The sequence below is a fragment of the Ranitomeya imitator genome, chromosome 1 (assembly GCF_032444005.1).
Source record: "Ranitomeya imitator isolate aRanImi1 chromosome 1, aRanImi1.pri, whole genome shotgun sequence".
Taxonomy (NCBI): domain Eukaryota; kingdom Metazoa; phylum Chordata; class Amphibia; order Anura; family Dendrobatidae; genus Ranitomeya; species Ranitomeya imitator.
This window is the reverse complement of record NC_091282.1, coordinates 645115329-645135920: the sequence shown is the minus strand read 5'-3', so window position 1 is coordinate 645135920 and position 20592 is coordinate 645115329.

Genomic DNA, 20592 nt, shown 5'->3' with positions numbered 1-20592 from the left:
GTTCTGCTGGTGCTGTTGTAAGCAGAAGGACTGGGCTGGGGTACTTTTCTGGTACCGGGTCCGGAACTGTTGGGGCTCTCTCCTCTGTTGTCCAGGGGAAAGCTTAAGCAACCGGACAGACCTTTGCACCCAGCAGGAGGGGGCGTAGTTAGCTTAAAAAGAGCAGAGCATGCACAGAAGAGGGCAGACTTGGCGGGAATGGACGGCGTGCAGCAGATAGGCGTGAGCTCTCCTGCCCAACGCGACGCAGTCCCGCATCTGAATTTCCCCGCTCCTGCCAGCAGAACTTGTGAGCAAAGACGTGCAGTGCGCCCGCTTATCATGACTAAGCAAGAAGCTGAGCGCTCCAGGCCCGTGAGTACAGTGCGGGTTGAGAGAGAGCAAGAGTGGAATTGCTGGCAGCGCTCTGCTTCCTCCAGTATACTTTTGCTGGTCTAAGTTAGGTTCAGAGCGTGCGGTGGCATCCATCCTTCCAGTCACACTGATACAAGGACTAGGGGCTCAGCGGAAGGTACTGCATACCAACTACTGCCACCAGAAGACGGAACACCATTACTTCCAGGACCTCCATGGACCAGCATTGCGTCAGACTTTGTTGGCACCATCACCACTCTACAACACCCACAGCCCGAGGATCAGCGGACAGGATAAGTTAACCCCACAAGAACTGTCCCCTCTGCCTGTAAAAGATGTTTGGGCTTTTCTGGGACTCATCGGATACTGCCGGCGATTTTTGAAGAATTTCACCCACATTGTCAACCCTTTACTGGAATTGCTGAAGGGTGCACTGTCGGGTGCAAAGAACAGAACCATTTTGTGGGGTGACCTTCAAGAGGAGCCATTTTGAGCTTTGAAGATGGCATTAACCGAGGCACCTGTATTGGCATATGCAGACTTTTCCAAACCGTTTATTCAACACACCGATGGAAGTCTACATGGGCTAGGAGCTGTGCTGTCCCAAATACAGGACGGAAGGGAGCAAGTAATCGCCTACGTAAGCCAGTCTCTCCACGACTCTGAATGAAATGACAGTTCTTTTAAACTGGAGCTGCTTGCGTTGGTGTAGGCCATGACTGAGTTTGATGAATACCTGTCTGGGTCCGAAGTCCTAGTGCGCACTGACAAAGCCCTTTAGCTCATCTGGAGAATGCAAAACTGGGGGCACTGGAGCAGCGGTGGGTGCCCCAGATGGATAAATACCGGTATAAAATCGCTTACCGAAAAGGAGCTGAGAACACCTACGCAGATGCTTTGCCCCGAGTGACACACGAGCGACCTGGACCCAACCGGAATGAAGAACTGGAAGCTGAAGAAATCCTTAAGTTCCAACCTTCGATGGCAGCTTCAGCAGGAGGATGGAGAATGCACCCAGATAAGGCAGTGGGTGGCTCTAAAACAGCTACCCAACGAAGGGTAGAAAGGCTCCCTGTCCACAGGAACTTTGCAGATCCTTCGCCAGTGGGAGAGACTTCAATTGCGGAATGCTTACTATATCGGAAGATCCAGCTGAATCCAGAACTGTCAATCACCTTTCAGGTGGTGCTCCTTGAAACGCTGCTTCAAAAAGTGGCCAGTGAATCCCATGAAAGAGGGGCCCACTTTGGCCAAGAAAAGACATTTCAGTGGTTACAAAAGACAGTTTACCATCCCCGAATGAACACCGCTGTGGAGGAAGCCTGCAGGCAGTGTAGAGGCTGTGAGTTAGCCAAACCTCCCTGAACAGAGAGCTCTTATGCAGACCATCGTAACTTCCACCCCCTTGGAAGTGTTGATGATAGATTATTTTCTTGTAGGCCCAGCTCATCTATACAGACATTGTCTGGTGATGACGGACCACTTCACTAAGTTCACTGTAGTGACTCCGACCCGCGATCAAACTGCTGAATCTGTGGCCCAGGCTATCTGTAGGGACTTCATCCAGGTTTATAGCTGCCCAAAGAGAATTCACTCTGATGATGGAAGAGCTGCATTGCCTGTATCAGATCAAGAAATCTCGGACAACACCTTACCACCCTCCGGGAAATCAGGCCTGTGAATGGTTCAATCCTACCTTGATCCAGATGCCAAGAATGCTGGAGGAAGACAGGAAAGTACGCTGGCCTGATTTTGTAGCTGAGTAAGTTTGGGTGTACAATAACCGAGTACATCGCACCAGTAGATATACGCTCTGCACCTTGCTATTTTGCCGACCGGGACGAGAGACCAGCAAGCTGAAGTTGGATCCAGAGGAGGACTACCCACGGACGGGGGTGTCCACCTGGGTCCAAGAATATCGTCACCATTTGCAAAAGCTCCATTGGCTGGTGCAGACCAAGTTTCGAGAACCTGAACATCCAGAGACAGCTCCTCTACACGGGAATGCTCTCTGGGTCGGAGGTCATGTGATAGTCAGAGACAAACATCCTTAAGGCAAATTGGAGTATTGGTGGGAAAAAAACCCGTACCAGCTAAAGCGAAGGATCAGCTCCGAAGATCCGTCTATGAAATTCAACTTGAAAGTGAGGGAGACGCTCCCCCTCAGGTGGTTCATCAAAATATGTTACATCCTTGCATCTCAAAGGACCCTAATTAAACAGAAGAAACACAAAGTGCACCCAAAGTACTTCCTCCTGCAGTTGTTGACTCTGATGGGGAAGAATTCCTTGACTCGCCCCATGCTAACCCAGAAGAGGAACAAGTTCTTGAAGCTCCGGAAATGGCTGTTCCACTGGATCTGGACGTGTCCCAGTCCCCACCCGCTCCACCTGATTCGACTACTCAACCTGACTCTAACTCGCAATCTGACTTACGCCGCAACGAACGAGCAACAGCTGGAAAAAACTCCAACATATGCAATCAAGACCAATTTATTTGGCAAAGAATCATCCAAGAAATAGAAGCATGTCAACGGTTGTTACAAGAACTCTCGACTGTGAAATGGCAAGCGAAAGGAGAGGGGGAGTGTAAGCAGAAGGAATGGACTGGGGGTACTTTTCTGGTCTGGAACTGTCAGGGCTGTCTCCACTGTTGTCCGGGGGAAAGCTTAAGCAACCGGACAGACATTTGCACCCAGCGCCAGCATAGTTAGCTTAAAAACAGCGGAGCGTGCACAGAAGAGGGCAGACTTGGCGGGAAGGGACGGTGCGCAGCAGAATGGCGTTAGCTCTCCTGCCCAAGATTCCCGACTAGATGCAGCAGAACTTGTGAGCAAAGTCGTGCAGTACACCCGCTTATCGTGACTAAGCAAGAAGCTGAGTGCTCCAGGCCCGTGAGTACAGTGCGGGTGCCGCTTGAGAGAGACCGAGATTTGAACTGCTGGCAGTGCTCTGCTTTCCCCAGTATACTTTTGCCAGACCAACTTGGGCTCAGACTGTGCGGTGTATTTCAGCCACAATGATATATGGACTAGGGGCTCAGCGGAAGGTACTGGAGACCAACCACTGCCGCCAGAAGAAAGAACACCGTTGCTTCCAGGACGTCCGTGGACTAACGTCACATCAGCCATTGTTGGCGCCATCACCGCTCTACAACACCCACGGCCTGAGGATCAGCGGACAGGGTAAGTTAACCCCACAAGAACTGTCCCCTCTGCCTTTACTGTTCTTTAACCCTGCCCACAATTGCACCTTTGTACTGTTGTTTTCCTTGTTTAACCCTTTATCTCCCTGCGTGGAGTATCCCACTTTTGATTAAATCCCAGTTAACCCTTGCTCTGGTTCCTGCCTGTCACTGCATCCCGCAACCTGCTCACACAGTCACTGTGTACATACATTACATAATATTACTTATCCTGTACTGAGTGATCCTGAGTTACATCCTGTATTATACTCCAGAGCTGCACTCACTATTCTTCTGGTGGAGTCATTGTGTACATACATTACATTAATGATCCTGTACTGATCCTGAGTTACCTCCTGTATTATACCCCAGAGCTGCACTCACTATTCTGCTGGTGCAGTCACTGTGCACATACATTACATTACTGATCCTGTACTGATCCTGAGTAACATCCTGTATTATACCCCAGAGCTACACTCACTATTCTGCTGGTGCAGTCACTGTGTACATACATTACATTACTGAATCTGTACTGATCCTGAGTTACATCCTGTATTATAAACCAGAGCTGCACTCACTATTCTGCTGGTGCAGTCACTGTGTACATACATTACATTACTGATCCTGTACTGATCCTGAGTTACATCCTGTATTATACCCCAGAGCTGCACTCACTATTCTGCTGGGGCAGTCACTGTGTACATATTTTACATTATTGATCCTGCACTGATCCTGAGTTACATCCTGTATTATAAACCAGAACTGCACTCACTATTCTGCTGGTGGAGTCACTGTGTGCATACATTACTGATCCTGCACTGATCCTGAGTTACATCAAGTATTATACCCCAGAGCTGCACTCACTATTCTGCTGGTGCAGTCACTGTGTACATACATTACATTACTGATCCTGAGTTACATCCTGTATTATACTCCAGAGCTGCAATCACTATTTTGCTGGTGCAGTCACTATGTACATACATTACATTACTGATCCTGAGCTACATCCTGTATTATACTCCAGAGCTGCAATCACTATTCTGCTGGTGCAGTCACTGTGTACGTACATTACATTAATGATCCTGTACTGATCCTGAGTTTTAAAGTTAGAATCAACTGTTGTTAGTACGAGGTCAGAGCTAGGGTTCTTAACATTACGAAGGTGCTTATGTAGGTTTACGTATGGAAGATCTTTTGTCGCGGCAGCATGGCAGGGGGTGGTGGTCCACGAAGTTGGTGGAAGTGGAAAATGGCGGATTGATGGGGGGGGGGGGGAATCTCAATAGGTCCTGGACTCCCCGGGGTGATTTGAAATGGTAAAAGGGGTATAGATAATCCCGTGGAGGGGATTATTAGGGGAACCACAAACAGGTGTGCGGTTTTGGCCTGGCGGGTGGAGTTTGCCTCCGAGCTGGTGCATAGCGGCTGGGGGTAAGGCGGATATAAGGCCAAAATAGGTGGGACGGTTGGCTGGAAAATGTTCAATACATGTTTCGGGCTTCGAGGATCATCCACTTCCGGGGTTTATTGTTATAATATTGTTGTATGTTTAAATGTTAATAAACGGCTGCTGTGGCCAATTAATCCAACCTAATTGTTGTGTGTTTTAATAGGGGGTATTCTCTTGCCGCTGGAAAAGGGGGAGGTGGCCGTTATCCCTGGGGTGTTTTGAGGTAAGATAAAGGGTATTTATTCTAGAGCTCACAGGAGTCACGGATACCCGTTGTCATGAGTTACATCCTGTATTATACTCCAGAGCTGCACTCACTATTCTGCTGGTGCAGTCACTGTGTACATACATTACTGATCCTGAGTTACATCCTGTATTATACCCCAGAGCTGCACTCACTATTCTGCTGGTGCAGTCACTGTGTACATACATTACTGATCCTGAGTTACATCCTGTATTATACCCCAGAGCTGCACTCACTATTCTGCTGGTGCAGTCACTGTGTATATACATTACTGATCCTGAGTTACCTCCTGTATTATACTCCTAAGCTGTACCCTGTGATTGCGGGAGAGATGCACTACCTTTCAGGGAATTCAGCAGAATGTCCGGCACTGCACCTCTGGGCTGATGATTGGTGTCCATGGTGCGAATGGAGAGTCCACCGATCTGATATTGATGAGCTACTTTGGGCTCAGGGTTACATATTATATTTTTAGAAATTCAATTAAATGCTCATTTTTCTATAGTGGCACAGAAATAGTAAAAGTACATGTCTGCTCCATTGTTAATCAGCTTCTCCTGTCGAATGTGTCACTGGCGCTCCAGAACCAATCACTTTCTGCTCTCATAATATTATCATTTTATAGTTAATGCACTCCATCTTATTACAGCCACAAACAATTACCATTCCTCCCCGACGTGGGAGTGACATCAATATGCTGTGCAATTATACAATAATGAAATTGCTTCTGTGAGAGATGTTTGTTTTTAATTTTGTACGGGAACCTCTAGACATACTAATGTTCCTTCCCCTCAGCTGTCTGCAACAATCAGCGAGAAGGATCGGCGGCCTAGATGTGACCGCTGTCTCTAGGACTGAAAGGCTTGCATCCTTCAGTATCTGCCTGCTAAAATAAAGGTTACCTTATATCTTCTATCTACTAGCATCCAAAATGCTGCTCTCTGTTATCAGCCATTTCAGGCTGTCTGCAGTCTTCTTTAATGTCATCATGGCTGAATGGATGGTCAAAAATCCATACGTCTAAGGCTGCGTTCACATTTGCGTTGTTGTGTGCTGCGTCGGCGACGCAACGCACAACGCACGCAAAAACGCATGCAAAACGCAGCAAAATGCTGCGTTTTGTGACGCATGCGTTCATTTTTATAGCGCAAAAAAAAATGCAACAAGCAGCGTCCTCTGCGCCCTGACGCTTGCACCCAAAAAACGCATGCGTCACAAAACGCAACACAACGCATGTCCATGCACCCCCATGTTAAATATAGGTTGTAAGTATATGTTGCGCCCGACGCACCGCAAATGTGAACGTAGCCTAAGACATTTTTTTTACAACACAAAGACCTTAATTTTTTGGAGACGTCCTGTGGTCTGATGAAACTAATATTGAACTTTTTGGACATAATGTCCATTGTTACATTTGGAGGAAAAATGGAGAAGCTTGGAAGCCTAAGAACAGGTTACATGTACGCCGCACGGTGCTTCTTAGAGGCACATTGACTAACAGTCTCTTTTGATAGCACAGTTCAGCATAGATCTAGACTCTTTACCAGTGGCGTAACTACAAAGTTATGGGCCCCGGTGCAAACTTTCAAATGGGGCCCCCCACCATGCCAAAATATTTTCCACCCAAATTCACATTTTCCCTATTAATATTGCACACTATAGCTTTATTGCAAAGTTGTATAGTGTGACCTCAGTTGCATAACTATCCAGTGCCCCATCCTGGCATATATTTGTCCCCCGTACTGCCATTGTTATGTAATGTATAAAAGAAAATAAACCATTATACTCATCAGGGGCTAACATAGAAGTCATGGGGATCCATATAAGAAGTATAATGCACCCCCATAGTACTCCTTATAGTATAATACACTCCCTATAGTCCCCCATATAGTATTGTACACTTCTCAGTCCTCCATATAGTATAATACACTCCTCCGTATATTAAAATACACTCCTCATAGTGCTCCATATAGCATAATACACTCTTCGTAGTGCTCCATATAGTATAATACACTCCTCCGTATATTAAAATACACTCCTCATAGTCCTCCATATAGCATAATACACTCTTCGTAGTGCTCCATATAGTATAATACACTGCTCAGTCCTCCATATAGTATAATACACCCCTCATAGTCCTCCATATAGTATAATACACTCCTCAGTCCTCCATTTAGTATTATACACTCCACATAGTCCTCCATATATTAAAATATACTGCTCAGTCCTCCATATAGTATAATACACTACTCATAGTGCTCCATATAGTATAATGCACCGCCATCGTCATCCATGTTGTACAATTCACTTCCCATAGTATGATGGACCATAGTTCTTCATATAGTATAATATATTCCCCATAGTCCTCAATTCAGTATAATGCAGCCCACATATAGTATAATACAGCCACCCCACAGAGTATACTGCAGCCCTGCCATACAATACAATGTAACCCCCATAGAATATAATGCAGCCCCCATCACAGTGTAATGCAGACCCTCCATACAGGGGCAGTGAGAAAGACATGAGCAAATGGTGACTAGGGGGCAGGGGACAAGGACACAAAGGGAGTAGGGGAGACAGGCACAATGGTAACATAGGGGGGCCAGGGAGCAAGGAAGACAGGCACAAGGGGACACATGGGGGCAAGGAGGCAGGGGAAGGTTACAAGGGGACTAGTGGGCAAGGGAGACTGACAGAAGGGGACAAGGGAGACTGGCACAAGGGGACACAAAGGGACTAGTTGGCCAGGGAGACTGAAAAGGGGACACACAGGGACTAATGGGCAAGGAAGACTGGCACACAGGGACAAGGGACACAAGCATAAGGGGACAAGGGAGACAGGCGCAAGGGGACACACAGGGACTAGTAGGCAAGGGACACTGACACAAGGCTACACACGGGGACAAGGGATAGAAGCACAAGGGGACTCATAGGGACTAAGAGGAAGGGGAGAAGGGCACAATGGTACACACGGGGACTAGGGTGCAATGGAGACAGGCACAAGAGGACACAAGGGGACTCCGAGGTCAGAGTAGATAGGGACGCAAGGGGACAGAGGAAGATGGTGGGGTAGACTTGGGAGGAGGGAAGAAGGGGGCACAGGGATTACAAGGACAGGGTAGATGGAGAACACACGGTGAGAAAGGGGACAGGGGAGACTTGAGAGCAGGGCAGATGAGTCACACGGGGACAAGGGGCAGGGAATGCATGGGGGGTGCAGGAGGACTCAGGGCATGGGAGATGAGGAGCATTGGGAGACCAGGGGAGGAGGAACAAGGTGTGTACGGGGAGCCCAGAGGAGCACCATGACCTGAACCTGGGGACCTACTAGAACATGGGGCACGGGACAGCAGGGAGGAAACGGGGCTGGTGTCACAGGGGGCCAGGGACGCTGGGGGCCGAGACGGCGACACACGGGCAGCAGACACACCTCACTTCCGCCGGTCCCGTACACCTCCATGTTTATCCCTGGATCCTCCATATAGCTGAGCTGCTGCGGCATCCCCCTCCTGGGCGGCTTGGTCCACATGCCCCCCACTAGCTCCGGAACCGCCTGTTCCCGGTCCCAGCAGCCGCCACAGGCTTTGCCAATATGGCGGCCACCATCACCTGTGCAGATGCTGCACTGCCTGGGCCCCACACACAGCGGGTGCGCGATGAAGTGATGTCATCACGCACCCGCAGTGTCAGAGGCAGAGGGGAATGATGGGAGAGGGAGCATCAGCTGACGCTCTCTCCTCCATCATTGCTTTGAACTGTACCGGCATCATAAACGCCGGTATAGTTCACTGCGGCGGCTGCGACAGGGGCAGTCGGGTGCCTCTGACCTATCAGGCCCCTGACTTGCCAGTCTGTCGTAATTACGCCCCTGCCCCACACACACCACAGATATCACACACACACTTCAGATATCACACACACACACACTACATATATCACACACACACGCACACACACACACTACAGATATCACACACACTACAGATGTCATATACACACTACATATATAACACACGCACTACAGATATCTCACACACACACACACACACACACACTACATATATAACACACACACTACAGATATCACACACAAACACACCAGCTCATACACACATCTCCCACTCCTCTCTGGTAAAGGGGAGGCTGATATTAACCTGCAGCTCCTCAGCGTCTCCTGCTTGCACACCGCTGTCATGTCCCGCCCCTCCCCCGCTCTCCCCTTCAGTCCTGGGGCTCAGAGCAGGAGACGCTGTCACAGTCTCACAGACAGTGCTGACTGGAGCTGCTTCCAAGTTCCTCTCCCATACCCCGGCTGCCCCCTCCCCCTAGATACGCCTGGGAGTGTTGCCGTGCGGGAGGGATCTCCTCCTGCACTGCAACATGGTGTCGGCCAGTGCCTCTGACCTGCCGGGCGGAGGGCCCCTGACCAGCCGGGCCCCGTCGCAATGGCGACCGCTGCGACCGCGGTAGTTACGCCACTGCTCTTTACAAAGACACAGTAGTACAAAGCATTCCTTCCAGCACAGTGTAATGGAGGATGGGAGGTGGGTTTGCTGAGGGAGATTATCCCTGTAACACAACTTCTTACAGTTCTTGTCTTCCTGCTCCTGTTAGACTTCCTCAACTAGCAGTATAGGGATAGCCCAACTCCACCCTGTATTGGAATCCTGTGTCCTGTGTCCCTATGGTTCACTTGCCTGAACTTTTGTGAGACAGATCACAGAAACACACCACTCATCCCTTTGGTTGCTGCCAGAACAGTAAACAAGTTTACCACAATCTCCCTGGGGCTCTGCTAACCACTCCCTGTCTCCTGTCTCCCTCTAGTTTCTGGATACTTGTGAAGCAACATCAGTTAGCGCTATTTCTGCATGTCAAAAACACCATCTCAACAGAAAGGCCGTACTGGGCCTCTGGCCCTTGGGGGAGGCCGCCATGACAGGGTGACGTGGGACAATAGGGAGCTCGTAGGAAGTTGGGGGGTTATAGGGTTAACAGAAGCTAAGAGGAGGGACGGAGTTTTTTGAATTTGAAAAAGGAAGGAGGGGTTGGAGACAGGGCAAGGGGGGGGCTATATAAAAGGGGGTGGCCACATGGAGGGGGCAATCATTTGGGTACTCACCAGCCACAGAAGAGAAGCTCCTTGTACCCAAGCGATGGATGTCGAGGCCTTGCTTCAGCAGCTCCGGGTGGAAGCAGCCGCCCAAGGGACGGATTGGCTGCAGGCTTCTGTGAACAGCCTGCTTCAGGGGTCGGTAGCCGGAGCCTCCATCGCCCCTCCAGCAGGACTCCGGCCGCGGAGGTCTCGTCCTCTGGCGCGCCTTAGTCCTGAGGCTACCCCCCGGGTCCGGCGCCGCATACGGAGCCCCTCCAGGGACCCTCCAGCCAGGGCCGGTGGACGCGGTCCCCCTGCTCCCCGCCCGCAGGCTGGGAGGAATCCATCTAACAGGCGGGACCTACAACAGGGGCCGGGTTCCCCCCCCCCGCGGCACAGAGGCGACGGGATACAGGACCAGGAGCGGCGGGTGTCAGCGGCTCTGCAGGCCCCGCTCGGCGTGGAGGAGCGCGTGGAGGTGCGCGAGGTGCCAGGGGGCGGGCTCCTGTGCGGCGACGTCCCAGCGGCCGGCAGCCGGCCGGCCTGTCTCCCAGCACGCCGGATGGAGCGGCGTACCGAGGATCGTCGGCTCAGGGAGCGATGGAGGCGGCTCCGGTGAGCAGCGGGCAGCGTTCGGCTGCCTCGGTCAGCAGCGCTGCAGCGGCGCCACTCTCCCAGGACTTCATCCAAGATGGCGCCGCTGCAGGAAGTGCGGCACCACATGCGAGAAGTCTCCGGCAAGATGGCGCCGGATCTGGGAGCCCGGCGCCTGCGCACCAGCACCAAGGACTACAACAAGATGGCGGCGCCCTGTGGAGACCTCCCCAAGATGGCGGCGCCCTGCAGATCACGGCGGCAGCTCCGAGGGGCTCTGCACTTCTTGCCGGCTCGCCTGCTTCTGGCGGTGGGCAGCCGGTGAGGCAGGTTGACCCGGGAGCTGCGGAGCCACCAGCAGACGGAGCCAGCATGGGACCAGCACGCCTTCGTCAGGACCCAGGACCTTCGGCTGCTGGGTTCACAGCGCCCAGGCAGCCAGGTGAGAGCCAGCAATTTACTAATTTTAACCCCTCCGTAGCTCCCAGTGAGAGTAGGGAACGGGAGTTATTTATGGGGGGGGGGCTAGCGGGGGATGGGCCTAATATTACATGGCCTTAGAGATTTAGCCAGAATATGGTACGGGGGCCCTCAAGGGGGGGGTCACCTGCAGCGGCGTGGTTAGGAATCGCGGAAGGGCCAGTGGGGATAGAGGGGTTAACAAGCCCTGAGGTAGTGTCGCAGTGTGGGGGCCAGGGTACAGCGGTCGCAGCTACATCAGGGGGGGGCGGCAGTGAAGCAGGAAAGGGGACGGGGTCAACAGACGCGGGAGGCCATAACGAAGGGGCTAGCAAAGATAAGGAAAAAAAAGGACACGGTGCGTCTGGATGATTCCGCTAGGAGCGAAGTATACGTTTGTTTTGAGGGACCGCTGGGGTCACATTTGCGGGAGGAGGTGAAGGAAAAGATCTGGAAGGGGGATTACGTAGATATTTTTTCATTACTACCGTTGGAAAGATTTAATCTGGATAGGTTAAGAAGAGACGATTCCAAGAAAGATGACGAGGAAAGGAGGCGGTACCGCCTAATCCCTCGTTCTTTTTCAAACTGGTTGCAGGCGTTTGCTATATTGGCAAGTGTGATAGGCGAAAAGGCACCCGAAAATTGTTCAGGACTTTTTTGCTATATGGACGCGATTGGGGAGGCTTACAGGGTATATGGCGGTTTGGGATGGTTAAGGTACGACGAGCAGTTCAGGCAGCGCAAAGCGGTACGACCAGGTATACGTTGGGATCATAAGGATATAGCATTGTGGATGAGAGTTATGGCACCGGTTAGAGCGAATCAGGGAACCCAGCCATTTCAGGGGGGCGCCGGGGGTTCAGGGCAGTCAGGACACTCGGTCGCCATGCAGAAGGGACTGTGTTTCTCCTTTAATGAGGGGACATGTAGATTTGGGAGCAAGTGCAAGTACAAGCACGAATGCTCAAGTTGTGGGGGCACACACGGGGCGGCTAGATGTTTCAGAGGGGGAAAAACAAGAGGGGGAGACGGTGCTGAAAAAAGGGGAGACACCGGTGCGGCTGGACGCGATGGAAGCTTATCTAAATAGATACCCAGATGTAGCAGCAGCGTCACTTTTGAGGGAAGGTTTTGGTTATGGTTTTAAAATTCCGTTTATTGAGCAGGATGTTTGTTTGTCAAGAAAGAATCTAAAATCGGCACTGCAGTTTCCTAGCGTTGTTTCTAAAAAATTTAAAAAAGAGGTTGATCTGGGTAGGATGGCCGGACCTTTTCCAACGGCTCCAATCAGTAATTTGAGGGTGTCACCGCTAGGAGTGGTTCCGAAGAAGGAGCCTAACAAATTTAGGCTTATTCACCATTTATCCTTCCCAAAAGGTCTGTCAGTAAACGACGGTATTGATCCTCAACTGTGTGCAGTTTCTTACATGTCTTTCGATGCAGCAATTAATCTGGTACGGTTGTGTGGTAGGGGTGCTGTGATGGCAAAAACGGATATCGAGGCGGCGTTTCGTCTGTTACCAGTGCATCCGGAGAGCATGCACCTGTTAGACTGTTTTTGGGACGGAGGTTTTTTCATTGATCGTTGTCTTCCCATGGGCTGTTCGCTATCATGCGCCTATTTTGAAACGTTTAGTACATTCTTGGAATGGGTTGTTAAGGATGTATCTGGTTTGAATTCGTGTTTGCATTATCTTGACGATTTTTTGTTTGTAGGCCCGCCACAGTCCGCGGCTTGCTCGATTCTACTGCACACAATGGAGAGGGTAGCAAAAGGTTTCGGAGTTCCATTAGCGGCTGATAAAACGGTTGGGCCAGTGATGACACTAAGTTTTCTAGGCATAGAAATTGATACCGTTGCAATGGAATGTAGATTGCCTGATGACAAATTAGTTGCTTTTCGGGAAGAAGTTAGAAAAGCAAGTACCCGGCGCAAGATAACGCTGCACGATTTGCAATCTTTATTGGGCAAGCTGAACTTTGCTTGCAGAATTATGCCGATGGGCCGTGCATTTTGTCGCCGTCTATCTTTGGCGACGGTGGGGGTAAATTCTCCCCTGCATTTCATCAGACTGACTAAGGAGTTGAAACAGGATTTGAAGGTGTGGGCTCTTTTCCTGGAAGAATACAATGGCAAATCCATTTGGATTCAAACAGTTGAAAACACAGTAGATCTAGGTTTTAGCAATAACGTGATTGAAAAGCGTGGTTTCAATTTGTTGTATCGCGGTCAGGTGTTGGTGGCGGAGTGGCCACTCGATTGGCGCGAATGAGGTTTATTACAAAACCGGGTCCTACTACAGTTATTTCCTCGAGTAGTGGCGTTGTCAGTGTGGGGCGAGTCAGTGATGAATAAAAAGATCTGTTTTTCTTGCGAAATTGTGACTGTCGTGGAAGCCATCAATTCGCTGTCTGCAGCGTCTCAAGAAGTAGTTAGGGTACTGCAGCACTTGGTTTTCTTGGGGCTAAAGCTCAACTTGTGGATTGTAGCGGATTGCAAGGCAATTGAGCCTACTAACGCTGATGATGTCCTTTTCCATTCACAGTGGCATAAGTCTCAGGGGCCGAGGCCTTACTTGGATTCAGTGTGCCGGGAATGTCCAGCGGAGCTGTGGAACCTGCCTTTAGGGCCGTGAAGGAGCTATTTGCTAGATCACTGTCAGAAAGGTCTTGGCTGCAGTACGAGCAGGTCTGGAGTACATGGGAAAGTTGGAAGGTGTCTTACGGGTCCGTTATGGACGACGAGAGCAAGCTGTTGTTGCTAGTAGGGCATGTGTGGGAATCGGGTTGGTCGGTGTCCAAAGTGAGTAAGTTTCTAGCTGGTTTAGCATTTGGTTTCAAGGCTAGAGGTTTAAACGATGAGACGAAATCATTTATGGTAATGCAAGTGGTAAAAGGTTTGAAAAAAGGGCAGAAGTCGTTCGATGGTAGACGACCGGTCTACTTTGAGGTGCTGTTAACAATCGGAAGGCAATTACGAGTGGTTTGTTTTTCGGATTGGGAAGTAATTTTATTCCAAACGGCTTTTGCGTTGGCGTTTTTTGGGGCATTTCGCTTGGGGGAGTTGGTTAGCCCTTCAAGATATAAGGGAGGGGGTTTACGGAGAGAAGACGTGGATGTTACGTCTGACAACGTGGTGGTGTTTATTAGGTCGTCAAAAACGGATGTAACTGGCAAAGGGTGCAAATTAGTGTTATTTCAAGTTCCAAATTGTCCATTGTGGCCGGTAATCTGCGTGGATAGGTTGATGAGGAGAGGGGGTGTATTATCCGACCCACTGTTGGTTCATGCAGATGGTTCGTTCTTGTCGCGCTACCAATTTGTTTCAGTTTTTCAGAAGTGTTTGGAGACAGGGGGGATTTCGCCAGCGAAGTATAGCGGCCATTCATTCCGGATAGGGGCAACAGCCAGGAGAGGGTTGGGGGATGAAATGGTTAAAAGAATTGGGCGGTGGGAATCAGAAAGGTTCCGGTCTTATGTTCGCCCGGATCTGGTTTAATTTTACATGGTCACGTATTCGATGGGTTTTCTCGAAATGATCGGTGTTAATGTTTATTTTCTTACAGAACACGATAGAAGGCTGGTGTGGATAATGGGACACTCGTTCGTGTTCTGGGCGGCGGAGAGGGCAGCGGTTCGCCCGGATGGCCTCCAATTGGGTTTTTCGCGGGACGTCGCAACGCTGAGATGGATCGGGAAAAGGGGGATGACTTGGAGTCAATTTTTAAAGGACTTCCATCGTTTCGTGCGTTGGGACCAGGCCCCACAAATTTTAGTTATTCACCTGGGGGGTAATGACCTGGGGAAAAGACCATGCAGGGAACTTATAAAAGACATTAAGTTCGATGTATTGAGGTTATGGGCGATGTTTCCAAAGGTCTCGGTGGTTTGGTCGGACATCGTACCGCGGAAGGTTTGGCGGGGTGCTAGGTCACCAGAAGGGGTGAACAGGGCAAGGATTAAGGTGAACAAAGCTGTTTCGAGGTTCATGGCAAGGAACGGAGCGGTAGTGGTGCGTCATATAAATTTGGAGTCCGGTACGGGAGGTTATTGGAGGTTGGATGGGGTGCACTTGAATGCAGTTGGTGTCTGGCGATCCAGGAGGGCATCGAAACAGCTTTGAAGGTGTGGAGGGACATAAATGGCTAAGGGGTTAGTACGTTTATGTTTGTGGCTGGGGTGGTGGTCCTCGAAGTTGGTGGAAGTGGAAAATGGCGGATTGCCGGGGGGGGGGGGATCTCAATAGGTCCTGGACTCCCCGGGGTAATTTGAAATGGTAAAAGGGGTATGGATAATCCCGTGGAGGGGATTATTGGGGGACCCACAAACTGGTGTGCGGTTTTGGCCTGGCGGGTGGAGTTTGCCTCCGAGCTGGTGCTTAGCGGCTGGGGGTAAGGCGGTTATAAGGCCAAAATAGGTGGGACGGTTGTCTGAAAAACGTTAATACTGGTTTCGGGCTTCGAGGACCATCCACTTCCGGGGTTTACTGTTATTATATTGTTGTATGTTAAATTTTAATAAACGGCTGCTGTGGCCAATTAATCCAACTTAATTGTCGTGTGTTTAATAGGGGGTATTCCTCTGTCGCAGGAAAGGGGGAGGTGGCCGTTATTCCGGGGTGTCATAAGGTAAGGTAAATGGTTTTATACTAGAGCTCACAGGAGTCACGGATACCCGTTGTTATGAAAGGCAATTCAGAATCACAATGGACATGGAGGTCAGAGCACATACAGTGAACTGACAATAACCCAAAATAATAGAACGAGCTCTGAGACGTGGGAACTCTGCAGACCGCAATCCCTAAGCCTATCAAACCACACTAAAGGTAGCCGTGGAGCGCTCCTGACCAGAACCTAGGCGCCTCGTCACAGCCTGAGAAACTAGCTAATCCTGAAGATAGAAAAATAAGCCTACCTTGCCTCAGAGAAATTCCCCAAAGGAAAAGGCAGCCCCCCACATATAATGACTGTGAGTAAGATGAAAACACAAACATAGAGATGAAACAGATTTAGCAAAGTGAGGCCCGACTAGCTGAACAGAACGAGGATAGGGAAGATAACTTTGCGGTCAGCACAAAAACCTATAAAAAACCACGCAGAGGGGACAAAAAGACCCTCCGCACCGACTAACGGTACGGAGGTGGTCCATCTGCGTCTCAGAGCTTCCAGCAGGCGAGAAAAACCAATAAAGCAAGCTGGACAGAAAAATAGCAACAAAGTAACATAAGCAAAACTTAGCTTTGCAGAGCAGCAGGCCACAGGAATGATCCAGGGAAAAAACAAGTCCCACACTGAAACATTGACAGGAAGCATAGATCAAAGCATCAGGTGGAGTTAAGTAGAGAAGAAGCTAACGAGCTCACCAGATCACCTGAGGGAGGAAACTCAGAAGCTGCAGTACCACTTTCCTCCACAAACGGAAGATCCCAGAGAGAATCAGCCGAAGTACCACTTGTGACCACAGGAGTGAACTCTGCCACAGAATTCACAACAGTACCCCCCCCTTGAGGAGGGGTCACCGAACCCTCACCAGAGCCCCCAGGCCGACCAGGATGAGCCACATGAAAGGCACGAACAAGATCGGGAGCATGGACATCAGAGGCAAAAACCCAGGAATTATCCTCCTGAGCATAACCCTTCCATTTAACCAGATACTGGAGTTTCCGTCTTGAAACACGAGAATCCAAAATCTTCTCCACAATATACTCCAATTCCCCCTCCACCAAAACCGGGGCAGGAGGCTCAACAGATGGAACCATAGGTGCCACGTATCTCCGCAACAATGACCTATGGAATACGTTATGTATGGAAAAAGAATCTGGAAGGGTCAGACGAAAAGACACAGGATTAAGAACCTCAGAAATCCTATACGGACCAATAAAACGAGGTTTAAACTTAGGAGAGGAAACCTTCATAGGAATATGACGAGAAGATAACCAAACCAGATCCCCAACACGAAGTCGGGGACCCACACGGCGTCTGCGATTAGCGAAAAGTTGAGCCTTCTCCTGGGACAAGGTCAAATTGTCCACTACCTGAGTCCAAATCTGCTGCAACCTGTCCACCACAGTATCCACACCAGGACAGTCCGAAGACTCAACCTGTCCAGAAGAGAAACGAGGATGGAACCCAGAATTGCAGAAAAACGGTGAAACCAAGGTAGCCGAGCTGGCCCGATTATTAAGGGCGAACTCAGCCAAAGGCAAAAAGGACACCCAGTCATCCTGATCAGCAGAAACAAAGCACCTCAGATATGTTTCCAAGGTCTGATTGGTTCGCTCGGTCTGGCCATTATTCTGAGGATGGAAAGCCGAGGAAAAAGACAAGTCAATGCCCATCCTACCACAAAAGGCTCGCCAAAACCTCGAAACAAACTGGGAACCTCTGTCAGAAACAATATTCTCTGGAATGCCATGCAAACGAACCACATGCTGGAAGAACAAAGGCACCAAATCAGAGGAGGAAGGCAATTTAGACAAGGGTACCAGATGGACCATCTTAGAAAAGCGATCACAGACCACCCAAATGACTGACATCTTTTGAGAAACGGGAAGGTCAGAAATAAAATCCATAGAGATATGTGTCCAAGGCCTCTTCGGGACCGGCAAGGGCAAAAGCAACCCACTGGCACGAGAACAGCAGGGCTTAGCCCGAGCACAAATCCCACAGGACTGCACAAAAGCACGCACATCCCGCGACAGAGAGGGCCACCAAAAGGATCTAGCCACCAACTCTCTGGTACCAAAGATTCCAGGATGACCAGCCAACACCGAACAATGAAGTTCAGAGATAACTCTATTCGTCCACCTATCAGGGACAAACAGTTTCTCCGCTGGGCAACGATCAGGTTTATTAGCCTGAAATTTTTGCAGCACCCGCCTCAAATCAGGGGAGATGGCAGACACAATTACTCCTTCCTTGAGGATACCCGCCGGCTCAGATAAACCCGGAGAGTCGGGTACAAAACTCCTAGACAGAGCATCCGCCTTCACATTTTTAGAGCCCGGAAGGTACGAAATCACAAAGTCAAAACGGGCAAAAAACAACGACCAACGAGCTTGTCTAGGATTCAAGCGCTTGGCAGACTCGAGATAAGTCAAGTTCTTATGATCAGTCAATACCACCACGTGATGCTTAGCTCCTTCAAGCCAATGACGCCACTCCTCGAATGCCCACTTCATGGCCAGCAACTCTCGGTTGCCCACATCATAATTACGCTCAGCAGGCGAAAACTTCCTGGAAAAGAAAGCGCATGGTTTCATCACTGAGCAACCAGAACCTCTCTGCGACAAAACAGCCCCTGCTCCAATCTCAGAAGCATCAACCTCGACCTGGAACGGAAGAGAAACATCTGGTTGACACAACACAGGGGCAGAAGAAAAACGACGCTTCAACTCTTGAAAAGCTTCCACAGCAGCAGAAGACCAATTGACCACATCAGCACCCTTCTTGGTCAAATCGGTCAATGGTTTAGCAATACTAGAAAAATTGCAGATGAAGCGACGATAAAAATTAGCAAAGCCCAGGAACTTTTGCAGACTTTTCAGAGATGTCGGCTGAGTCCAATCATGGATGGCTTGGACCTTAACAGGATCCATCTCGATAGTAGAAGGGGAAAAGATGAACCCCAAAAGTGAAACCTTCTGCACACCAAAGAGACACTTTGATCCCTTCACAAACAAAGAATTAGCACGCAGGACCTGAAAAACCGTTCTGACCTGCTTCACATGAGACTCCCAATCATCCGAGAAGATCAAAATGTCATCCAAGTACACAATCAGGAATTTATACAGGTACTCTCGGAAGATGTCATGCATAAAGGACTGAAACACTGATGGAGCATTGGCAAGTCCGAACGGCATCACGAGATACTCAAAATGACCCTCGGGCGTATTAAATGCAGTTTTCCATTCATCACCTTGCTTAATTCGCACCAGATTATACGCACCACGAAGATCTATCTTTGTGAACCAACTAGCCCCCTTAATCCGAGCAAACAGATCAGATAACAATGGCAAGGGGTACTGAAATTTAACCGTGATCTTATTAAGAAGGCGGTAATCTATACAAGGTCTCAGCGAACCATCCTTCTTGGCTACAAAAAAGAACCCTGCTCCTAATGGCGACGATGACGGGCGAATATGCCCCTTCTCCAGGGATTCCTTCACATAACTGCGCATAGCGGTGTGCTCAGGCACGGACAAATTAAACAATCGACCTTTTGGGAATTTACTCCCAGGAATCAAATTGATAGCACAATCACAATCCCTATGCGGAGGTAGGGTATTGGACTAGGGCTTATCAAATACATCCCGGTAATCAGACAAGAACTCTGGGACCTCAGAAGGAGTGGATGACGAAATTGACAGAAATGGAACATCACCATGTACCCCCTGACAACCCCAGTTGGACACCGACATGGATTTCCAATCTAATACTGGATTATGGGCTTGTAGCCATGGCAACCCCAACACGACCACATCATGCAGATTATGCAACACCAGAAAGCGAATAACCTCCTGATGTGCAGGAGCCATGCACATGGTCAGCTGGGTCCAGTATTGAGGCTTATTCTTGGCCAAAGGCGTAGCATCAATTCCTCTCAATGGAATAGGACACTGCAAGGGCTCCAAGAAAAACCCACAACGCTTAGCATATTCCAAGTCCATCAAATTCAGGGCAGCGCCTGAATCCACAAATGCCATGACAGAATATGATGACAAAGAGCAGATCAAGGTAACGGACAGAAGAAATTTTGACTGTACAGTACCAATGGTGGCAGACCTAGCGAACCGCTTAGTGCGCTTAGGACAATCAGAGATAGCATGAGTGGAATCACCACAGTAGAAACACAGACCATTCAGACGTCTATGTTCTTGCCGTTCAACTCTGGTCAAGGTCCTATCACACTGCATAGGCTCAGGTTTAAGCTCAGGTAATACCGCCAAATGGTGCACAGGTTTACGCTCACGCAAGCGTCGACCGATCTGAATGGCCAAAGACATAGACTCATTCAAACCAGCAGGCATAGGAAATCCCACCATGACTTCCTTAAGGGCTTCAGAGAGACCCTTTCTGAATATTGCTGCCAGCGCAGATTCATTCCATTGAGTGAGCACTGACCACTTTCTAAATTTCTGACAATATACCTCTATCTCATCCTGAGCCTGACAAAGAGCCAGCAAATTTTTTTCTGCCTGATCCACTG